The sequence below is a fragment of the Macaca mulatta genome, chromosome 8 (assembly GCF_049350105.2).
Source record: "Macaca mulatta isolate MMU2019108-1 chromosome 8, T2T-MMU8v2.0, whole genome shotgun sequence".
Taxonomy (NCBI): domain Eukaryota; kingdom Metazoa; phylum Chordata; class Mammalia; order Primates; family Cercopithecidae; genus Macaca; species Macaca mulatta.
The window spans coordinates 136296178-136307537 of record NC_133413.1 but is presented as its reverse complement, the minus strand read 5'-3'; the positions used below and the strand labels follow the sequence as shown (position 1 = coordinate 136307537).

Here is an 11360-nt window from a genome sequence, read left to right as displayed (position 1 = left end):
TTGACATCAGCTTAGCCTTGGCAATGATTTCTTGGATATCACAGCAAAAGCCAGGGCTACAAAAGCAAAGATAGATAACAAGGAATACACCAAACTAAAAAGCTTCTCACAGAAAGGAAATAATCAGCAAAATGAAAATGTAATTTACAGTTTGTGAAAAAAAAAAGTACACACCATATATCAGATAAGGGGTTAATAGCCGAGATTCATAAATAACTCATATACCTCAATAGCAAGAAAACTTACAATCCAATTTAAAAACCGGCCCAGGACTTGAATCAACATTTCACCAAAGATGATGTAAAAAATAGCCAAGAGGTACATGAAAAGGTGCCTAAAATCACTAATTATTAGGGAAATGCAAATCAAAACCACTACCAGTTACTACCTCACACCTCTTTGGATAGCTATCATCAAAATGACAAAAGATAACAAGTGTTGGCAAGGATGTAGAGAAAAGGGAAGCCCTGTACACCTTCATGGGAATGTAGATTGGTTCAGCCATTATGGAAAATAGCATGGAAGTTCCTAAAGAAGTTAAAAATAGATTTACCATATATGACCCCACAATTCCTCTTCTGGGTATATATCCAAATGAAATGAAATCACTACTTCATAAAGATATCTGCATTCCCATGTTCATTGCAGCATTATTCACAGTAGCCAAGATATGGAAACGACCTTGGTGTCCATCAGTGGATGAATAGATAAAGAAACTGTGGTGTACATAAATGTATTCAGCCTTTTAAAAGGAGGATGTTCTGCCATTTTCCATAACATACACGGACCTGGAGGATATTATGCTAAGTGAAATAAGCCAGACGCAAAGGAAGATATTGCCTGATCTCACTTATATGTATAAGCTAAAATAAAAAATCCAATACGCAGAGATAGAGAATAAAATAGTAGTTACCAGGGCCCAGGTAGAGAGGGAAGGAAATGTGGAGATGTGTGTCAAAAGATACAGAGTAGCAAATACATATAAAGAACAAGTCCAAGGATCTAATGTGCAACATGAGAACTGTAGTTAATAATAGTGTACTGTATTCAGGATTTTTGCTAAATGAGTAGACTGTAACTATTATTGCTACATGGGGGGAAAATAGGTAACTAAGTGAGATGAATGGATATGATCTTTATCTTATAACACCATGTTTTATACCTTGCATATACACAGTAAAATTTATTTTTAAAAATAACAAAATTATGTAAAACTGTATTATTAGTATCTTCTCTTTTAAGATTGAACCCTTTTCCAATTTATCTACTTTTTTTTTTACTAATTTAACTCAGAATCATAGAGATAACCATCAAAAGATCCAAATATCCATTCAGTTGTTAAATGTCAAAAGTAGATCCTTCAAGTTGAGAGTTAGCGGGAGATGGAGTAAGGAGGGGACTGGAATACTGTATTTTATTATTGCCCAGTAGTACTTTTGATTTTTTTTATATGGCCCACATCTAACCTGAGTAAATTATTTGTAGATAGATGAGCATCAATTCACACCACCTCAATTTCCATTTTACCCAATGCACTTATATCACAATTTTCAGTTTAATGATTAACCTTTAAACTTAAACACTATACTTGATCCTTCATTTTTTATTTATCAAATATTGACATTATCTTTCAACAAGTAACTTTTATGATGAATGCCTTAGCAATCCTGCCTTTCCTTCACTTCTCCTTGCCCTCATCCACATTTCCACTCATACACTGTGCAGTTTGGGTTTACACATTGTCGAGGCTGAAAGCATTTGTGTTGTGTATCAACATTATTCCAAGCATTAGCTCCTGAAGAAATGACATCCTTATGACTTTTAATTCTTTCAAGTATGTTTGAAATTCTTAAGTATCTGTTAACCTCAGCAATGATACAACTAAAGAAAAAACAAAAGTAAGGAGGAGACATAGATTAATGCGATTTATACTTGCCTACCATGTAGTATAAATGTCTTGGCCAACAAAACTGTATAACAGATGTAACCTTGAGGGGAAAAGAAAAGGCCAAAAATATTATTTTCCCCAAGAAGTTCAGAATAGGATGTGTGGAGTAGTGGCCAGAAACAATAAAATCTAGTTTTTTCCAACTTAGGTTGTGTGCAGTGAACTCAAGTCATGGGTGCAAAGTGAGAATTGAATTAGAAAGTATTTTTCTGCTCATCCATATTTTCTCATTGCACAATAATGACAGATAAGTTGTGTACACTGTTTAAATATCTCAGATGTTGGCTTTTTCCCATCACTGACAACCTAATTTCTCCTGTAGAATTGGCACATCTAGTGACAGCCACCCGGGGCTCCATGTCCTTAACACCTGCTGGGGTTCTCTTGCCAGTCATTGCTAAGATTTTTCTAGGAACATTGCACCAGCATAGAGCTGTTTCGTCAGCATTTGCAAACTTGTTCAGGATTAAGACTTTCCTTCAGTCATGATCTTAGCAATTTATATGTGTAATTCTCAGTTGCTTCTTGATCAACAGAAGCTTTTGTCACATATTTTCAAATATTTTACACGTGTTAAGTTTCTGCAGCCAACTTTCTGAATATTCATATTCACCTTCAATATTCACTTTTTCATGGAATAGCCTGGCTGGTTTCATGATTCATAAGCCAGTCCTTGGCATATGGTTACATGGTTGCTTTCAAATCTAATAAACGCAAAATCAAGATTTTCATTTCTCTGCCCAATGTAATATTTCCCTCACTTTTCTTTAGTTCTTGCTTGTTGTTGTCACCATAAAACATCAACAATTTCTATTTCACTAAGTTGTAGGTGGTGGTGATTCCTACATTCTAGTCTTTGGTAAGACACCTCACAGACTCACACCACTCCCATTAAGCTTTTTCTCAATGCGTTCCTACTATTTAAGTTTCAGTATTTAGTAATTTTTAAATTTAAATGATGTACTTGATCCTTTATTTTCTTCTCTGGACTTCATATTATGTTGATGCAGGACTTCCTAAACTAATATTCTATGCTCATACATTTTCTCTCATATTCTCTCTCTCTCTCACACACACACACACACACACACACAAACACACACAAAATTACTTCTTCCCTTTCTTCATTTTAGCAATCTATCTTTAACTTCCAAGTTCTCTATTTGTTCACTAGTTTCCCTCTTCATAAGAGTCTATCTTACTTTATGAATAGAATATCACTAGCTTGTTAAATCTCTTAAGATATAAATGATGGTTCTGTAGTTGTTTTAAATTTATGAGATTGTCTTCCTTTCCCTGAATTATATGTGTTTCTTTGGGGATAATTTTTTCTATTCCTTTATGATCTTTCTTTTTTATCTCATTAGTTTTGTTCAAATATCTGGTGCTCCTTGGTTCTCAATTTCCCATACGAGGCTGGGCACTGTAATAACAGCTAATGGTGAGCTCTGTGTCCATGGAGGAGGCTTATAGACTGGCGGCCTTCCCCGCAGGACAAGCTGATATGTAGATAGCTATCATACTAGTGGCCTCTTAAATGCCATAGTATAGAGGTTTTGTTCTGAGATGCCAGTGTTCACAGTGTCTTCAAAGGCTCAAGTTTGTTGTTTTTTCTGAGGGCTAAGTGTGAGACCAATGAGCCTTCCAAATGTAGAAAACTGAGCGTAGCTAGGTCAAACTGTGCTATAAATAGGCTTTTTCTGAATCTTCCAGCCTCCAGCCACATGCCCTACTCTTCCCCTCCTCTATACCATCTCCAGAGCCTCTCCAGGGTTCATCAGATCTGCTATGTTCCTGGTCAGCCCACACACTTCCCACTTTCTAGCTGAGGGTTATGTGTCCTGAGCATTAGCTATCACTTTCTATTAATTCCTAGATGTATTAAATTTTCTTATCTTTTAATGGGCTTCATTCTGTTCTCTCTCTTTTTGAGAATGTATACCTCTTTTGTCCTTTATTCTCATTTTAATGAGGTTTCAGGAAGTAAATTTAAACACATATGGTCTATCCACTATTTCGCCTAAGAGTTTCATTTCTGAATTTTAAAATGCAGGTAGATGAAGGATTGAGGGGTAAAATCTATTAAATTGAAAAATGAAAGTTTTCCACCATAAAATCCTTTCCTTCATTTAATTCCATTTCCCAAAAATAAGTATGTCTGTTTAAGTCCACCTGGAGATTTTCACCATAATTCTAAATAATACAGTTCTGCCTCTACTTCTTGACTCAAAAAACTTACTTAGTATTTAGTGACGCTTCACCTTTGCACCTTTGCACACAAGGAATGCATCTCATCAAGTTGGATGTGCATAATGTCTTCTCACATTTCAATCAGGTAACCAATTTTGTTAGTTATCTTACTTTCGTTTTTTATTTGCTTTCCTTTACTATTTTAAAATACACTTAAACCTCAATTTTTATTTCCGAAAACTTCTAGACAAATCTCTTGGTATCCATGGTGGTACACCTAGGACCAGCCATGTAATTTGCAGGGCTTTGTTAAAAATGAAAATGTTGGTCCCTTGTTCAAAAATTATTAAGAATTTTAAGACAGCAACAGCAGAGCATTAAATCAAGGAAAGGACCCTTCTAAACAGAAGGCTTTGTATGACTACACAGGTTCCACACCTATGAAACTGGCCCTGCGTGTACTGTTCATACTCCCATCAAGAAAAATTTGCCATTCAGTTCAAGAAATGCAGTTAATTGACAGTCTTCGGTTGCAGCCTGTTTATGATTCACTTCAGCTTTTGAGCCAATGCCAAGCTTGTCCCAGCCAGGTCTCAGCCAACGATGAAGTATATATAGTGGGAATCCTATGGTGGGCCATTTCTGCCCCTCTAGATCTCCTCTGTTGAGCAGTCTTTGCTCCAGAATGCCCTGTTGATTCGACTGAGCCATAGTCAGATCTGCATCCTGGTCTGAAGTTCTCCTTGCCTAATCCCGCTTCCACCCATCTTTCCATTCTCGGATGTCTTCTCTGTGTGACACTCTGAATGTTTTCCTAGCCCAATCCTGTTTCCACTCCCTCCATGGTTCACAGGCATTACCCTCCAATAAACTGCGTGTATCCCCAACTCCATCTCAGTGTCTACTTCCCAGAAGACCCAACAGACACAGCATCTTGATTTTACGTTATTTAAGATAATGAAATTCACCTTCTTATATCACCTTCTGTCTTCCTTCCCTAAGCCCCTGCCATCACTTTCTGATTTCTGATTCTTTCTACTATACCATGATTTCTATATTGCCAGTCCATATTAGTGTTTATCTCCAAAATGTAGATTTAAATGTTATGCTTTGATTATGTAAATACATATAATATGCATGTTCTAAAAACTGAAAAACAATAAACAGTATTTGAGATACTATGCTTATGTAATAGTACATATTTTTAACACAGTGATATGGTTAGTCTTTAAAATAAATCATAATCCTAGGTTACCAAATCTACATGACTCAAAGGACAAAGCTCCAAAGGTTTGCATTCAATGGAGTCTCATTGTTTATACCTAACATATGTGGTCCAAATCCTGCTACATCATAGCTTGTTTTATATTTGAAACATGGCTTGCTTATAAAGAGTTTTGTTTTGCCTGAAGGTTCTAATGGTCTTTCTTTTTCTTATTGACAAAAGAAACACATGCCTAACTCACCACATCACTATTATCATGTGACTGGGACTAAATTAAACTACTCTCAAACTTTCCTAGGATTTTTTCTCATTAGCTGGGTGAATTCAGCAGTTTCTTGGATCTCTTTTCTTCCTTTGGGGATATCTTTTGTTTTATTTGTGTTTGTGCATTTGCTGATCTGTTTTGAGAACATACTCTAATGCAATTTTTAAAGATATTTTATTTTTTTAAGATATTGAATTTCTGAATGTTCTTTTCATTGCTGTTACACCTGGGTAATAATTTAGCTGAACATAGAACTCTTAGTAGCTCTACTTAAAGAATGTCACTTAACCTTCTACCTCAGTTTCCTCATCTGGAAAATGTGTTTAATAATAATATCTATTTCAAAGGGTTGTTGAAAGAGTTAAATAAAATAATTTATATAAAGCATTTATAATAATGCCTAGCACATGACATTCAATAAATGTTAGTTCTTTGTGTTAATAATATGTAATATTATTTCCTCTCAGAACTTTGAAGGCTCTTCGAGCATCTAGTATTGCTGTTTTGATGTTGGTATCATTTTGTTCCTCGGTAAGAGACTTTTTTATTTTCTCTCTGGAAGCTGCAGTTATATTTATCTTCGGGTCTATGAAATTTCATGAGAGTTTATCTAGGTATGTGTCTCTTTTTCTTCTTCCTAATTGGTATGTGTATATTTCTTTAACTTTAAGATGAGTTTATCTATTTAAAAAAAAAAAACATTTTCTTTCTCCTCTCCATTTTTCTTCATGTATTTTGAAATTTTATTAATAAGGTATTGGATACTTACTTGTTAATAACATTATATATCTCTAGCCTTATTCTTAATATTTTTTTCTCTCTTTCATTTTACTTTTTGCCCTGGGAGATTTTCTCAATATTATATTCCAGCCCTTCTATTGAATATTTTAGTTTGTAAATCAGATTTTAAATTTCCAAGAATATTTTTAGTCACAGAAAGTTGCAATTTCCCAGGAGCGTATTCTTGTTTTATGAAAGTAATACCTCCTAGAACTCTCTACATATAGTATTTGGAATATTTTCAGTTGTAACTGTTCCCTCCTATATTCATTTGCTCAACTGCCATAACAAAATACTACAGACTGGGTGGTTTAAACAACAGAAATGTATTTTCTCACTGTTCTGAAAGCTAGAAGTTTCAAATATTGCAGTCAAGATGCGATAAGGTAAGGCCTTCTTCCTGGCTTATAGATAGCCACCTTCTCACTGTGTTCCCACATGATTTCTTCTCTGTGTGTGTGTGTGTGTGTGTGTGTGTGTGTGTGTGTGTGTGTGTGCGCGCGCGCAGAGAGAGAGAGACAGAGAGAGAGAGAGAGCACTGGGGTCTCTTTCTCTTCTTATAGGGACCTCAGCCCTATCAGATGAGGGTCCCATCCTTAGGATCTCATTTCACCTTAATTACTTCTCTAAATGCCTTATCTCCAAATACTGTCAAATTGCAGGTTAGGGATTGATATGGTTAGGATCTAACCCTCTGTTCTACCTCTAACCCTCTAACTTTTCTGTTCCCGCCCTCGGAAAAGTACCTTCTGCCCATGCTGTGTGGTCCAAAGACTGGAGAGTTTTCCCCAGGGGTTTTCTCCCTTCTTAAGATGGTTAGGACCTCTGTAAAAATGTGGGGCTAAGGAAAGGAAGCCCTAATAATGTCTGTGATTGAATTTATTATCGGCCAACTCAGAGGCCTGAATTTGTATGTAACATGATTTCAAGAAAATAAGTATTGACTATGTATTCTAAGGGTAAATGCAAAAAGAATAACTGTATATAAATATTATCCTCTAGTTAGTAGGTTTGTTTTCATAGGAATATGAGTTCACTTTAATATGATTTTTAAAAATAAGTATTGACTGTACTCTAATGCTAAAGATGAAAAGAACTATACACGAATATTGTACTCTAGTTAGGAGGTTCATTTTTCACAGGGGTAAGGTTGGCAATTTTGAAACTACTTACGTGTATTCTGGGATTGAGCAAATAAGTTAATATATCATAGATAATGAGAGCCAGGTTTCTTACTGTTAGAAATAGGAGTTATAAATAAGGAAAGGGGGAAAGCTAGCATGAGTCCTGTGGTGTTGGGCTGAAATTGGAAGCATCAGTATAAACTCATGTTTTTAAAGATATATACAGATAGATAAGTATAGAAACAGACTTAACTGTCCACGGAGAGGATCAGAAACAAGGACACTCTAATCCCCATGAGAAGCCCTTGATTTTTCAATGCCATTCTTCAAGCCTCAAAGAAAAGGGTTGATCACAAGGACTGGGGCAGGGTGAAATACAAGATGAGAATGGAGCATCTTTGTAGTTCAGAAAAGCCAGGAAGTGCTCAAAAAAAAACGACCAGGAAAATTTAAAAAGACACAGAAGCCAAATTGATGGGGCTACCTATGGCCAAATCAGGGACAATTTGACAATCAAAATACACAATGACAGAATGGATTCTAATCAATACAAAATAATAATTCATGAGGACATAGTGATATAAATAAATAATAGAGCAAATAAATAAAAGTGGAAAGAGAAAGCTCCATCTTAAAGTAGAATTTCAGTGAATAAATGTAGAAGAAATAAATACAAAATCACCATGTGACAAATACCACAGTAATCATTGTTTTAGGCAAGGATCATCTATGAATATAATGAGTGGGTGAAAATATCCTGAGAAAGAGGGTAGTAATATAGTGTCAAAATATCTCTAGGAAAGATGCCCATTAATTATAAAGAAAAAACAGTTACTATAGAGGGGAGAAGTCTGGCAGTTACCGCCTTAGCAAAATGATCAAAGTTAATATTTTGGGGACAAATTGACATCATTTGCCTCCTAATTCAATGCCATAAGAATGACACATTATCACTTGTGCAGTGTTCTTGCCAAAAATGCATAACCTGAATTTAATTGTAAAGAAATATCAGACAAACCAGACTGAGGGGCATTCTTGAAAAAGAACTAGATAGGACTCTTCAAAAGTGTCAAAGTCATGAAAGAAAAGAACGAGGAACTGTCACAGATTGGAAAGACCAAGGAGACATGACAGCTAAATGCATTCTGTAATCCTAGATTCAACCCTGCATCAGAAAAGGAGTATTAGTGGAAATACTGATACAATTTGCATAAAGTATGTCTATTAGTATTATGTCTAGTGTTCTCTCTGATCATCTGGCTTTTGTCCTCCTCTGCTTCGCCTCCCCTTTGGTTTTTTCTTTCCTTGTCTTCTTCAGTCACATTGTCCTTCTTTGGTCTGTAGTTCTTGCCATGCTTTCTGAAAACATGGCACCTTTGCCTATGCTGTCCCCTCAGCCTGGGACTCTCTTCTGTCTCCTCTCCTCCTAATTAACTCCTTTTCATTTGTCAGATCTCAGCTTGGGCTGGTCAACTCCAATAACCTGGGCCTTCATAGCATCAATCCAGTCTTCTTCATGTTACTTGTCACAGTAAGTACCAAAATCAAATTTTACCTTTGTGCGATTGTTTGAATAGTTTCTATCCTTTTTTACCAGACTGTAAGTTGTATGAAAGCAGAGTCTGTGTGTACTTTAGTTTATCCTTGTATTCTCAGAACCTAACATAGACTCTGGAACATCATAGACAAACAATAAAAAGATGAATGAATTAATGATTAACTAATGATAATTGTTTCTGTGATTTTATAATAAATATTCTTTCTTGCTGAAACTATTTTGAATGGAATTCTGTGACCTTTACTCAAAATAGCTTTGAATGAAACAATCATTTCATCAAAGACCAAAAACTTGTGGGTCACCATCTATAAAATGAAAACAATTATGTCACCTTGGCAGTCTTTTTGAGTTATTGTTAGAGTTAAATTCATTGATCAAAATTTTTCAAGTTTTACAAAGCTGGTCATTTCGCTCATAGCCTGGCCTGCTGGACCTTCTGGATCTTGTAGATACTGGCTGCATGTGCCCAGAGGCTGATCTTTATTGTAGGCTCTCTAACTGCACATGCAAATGCCTAGTTGTTATACAACTGAGGATAATGGTTCAAACTGGCACTAGTGGCTTGGTGGGAAATTTTACCCAGATCTTGATGAAATGATCCAGGTGATGCCTTGCACTGTAGCAGAGTTTACAACCATATGAGGCAACAAACTCAGTTTCAGGATGATGTAGTTGAAGATATAAGAGGCTAAATGAGCCATTATTGAACAGGTAGAATATCATTTCCACCCTCTAAGCATGTCACAAGTAAGAAACAGAGATTCGAGACTCACCAAACATGTGGCAGCCTGATGACTTCTGGTAATATCTGCTGACCATACCCAGTAGTTCATGGCAGTGCAACATGGCTTCTCTGAGAGCACAGCTTGCGTGTGTGCCAGAGGGTTTCTTTAAACCAAGCCTACAGCTCCAACTCTGGCTCTGATTCATACATTGTAAATGTGTAAAGTAGGATGGACACCAAGGGTCTCCCTTCAGTCACTGTCACCACCAAGCATTCACAAGCGTTAGCCCAGATAAATCTGAGAAAAGTCAACTACACAAGATATTCTCATGTGACTGTGCATAATGCAACCAAAGTGGCCCGAAAAAAAGAAAAAATAAAAAGAGCAAGTCACTCCATTTATTAATACATTTCATTGCCTTTTCATTGCCATCATTATAGATACCAAATCCTTTATAAGTCCTTGGAGGTCTGTCCCCTACATATGTCTCCAGCCCTGTTATATTCTCAAGTTCCATGCTTGTGCCACCAAATTGCTCCCACCCCATTATACCTACCCACTCCTCTGAGCTCCCAGACTCCCAGCCACATAGATTTCACTGTGTTCCTTATTCTCTTCATGCTTTTGTCCAGCCATATAGCCTTTTCACATGGTGCTCCCTCTCCTTGAAATGTTCTTCCTTCATTTGCCATCTGGTCACCTCCTGATCACCTTTCAGATTATCAGATAAAGTATCACCTTTTCAAAGAAGGCTTCCCTGATCTTATGACAAGGTTAAATGCCATTTCCATAAACCTTCTTATTCTAATGCATTGCTTCTGATTTTCATTTCATATATGTGCCTATTTGAGTGACGTTTGACTCCAGTTATTTCTAGTGGGGCTAAGAGACTTACTGAGTTCTGTTCACCATTATGTGCCCAGGCATTAATATATCGCCCACCTCTGGTAAAGGCTCAATAAACAGTTTAGAGTAAAATCAGTGGATTTTAAGCCATGCTCAATACAAAATGATTAATGCCTTCGTGACTTCTGATGTGCTTAAATTTTCCTTCTCCTGCAGAATTATGGGTAATATAAAAAGACTAATCTAGCCTGTGCATGGGGCCTGTGTCTCTGGCCTACAAATGTACCTGGTCACCTCCCTTCTATTCGACTCAAGAGTATAAAGGCGCTGACACAGAAGAGAATTGCAGCTCAAATCAACAAGTTGATGGTCATTAACGTTAAGCTCAGTCTTTTTCCTGTTTTATTAGTTGGTGGACAATGCCTGTTTTTTGATGAGGCTATTAAAGCAAGCTCCAGGAACACTGCCAATGTGTTTTTGAGGTGATTTTTGACAATCTATTTCCGTCAGCTTCATGTGGTTCTGCACCTATTAACATACTCTGTTGAAATTCAATGTCATTCTGAAATCCATCAGTTCAAAACCACAGGAATCAAATTAAATACCAAGCGTTTTCATCAAAATAGTTCAATTAATTTTAACTAATTTCATTCAGTCTGACAATTTGAAGCCCGAAAATTTATATCATATTTGCCAAAG

The 11360-nt window shown here is 36.3% G+C and overlaps 1 long non-coding RNA gene across 1 annotated transcript; it reads left to right on the top strand.

The window, feature by feature from the left end:
• The first annotated feature begins 8950 nt into the window (after positions 1-8950).
• On the top strand, positions 8951-11128 carry LOC144330631 (uncharacterized). The gene is made up of 2 exons (XR_013396959.1): positions 8951-9063; positions 10878-11128. It is a non-coding gene; the product is annotated as an uncharacterized LOC144330631 (long non-coding RNA).
• Positions 11129-11360: the final 232 nt, after the last annotated feature.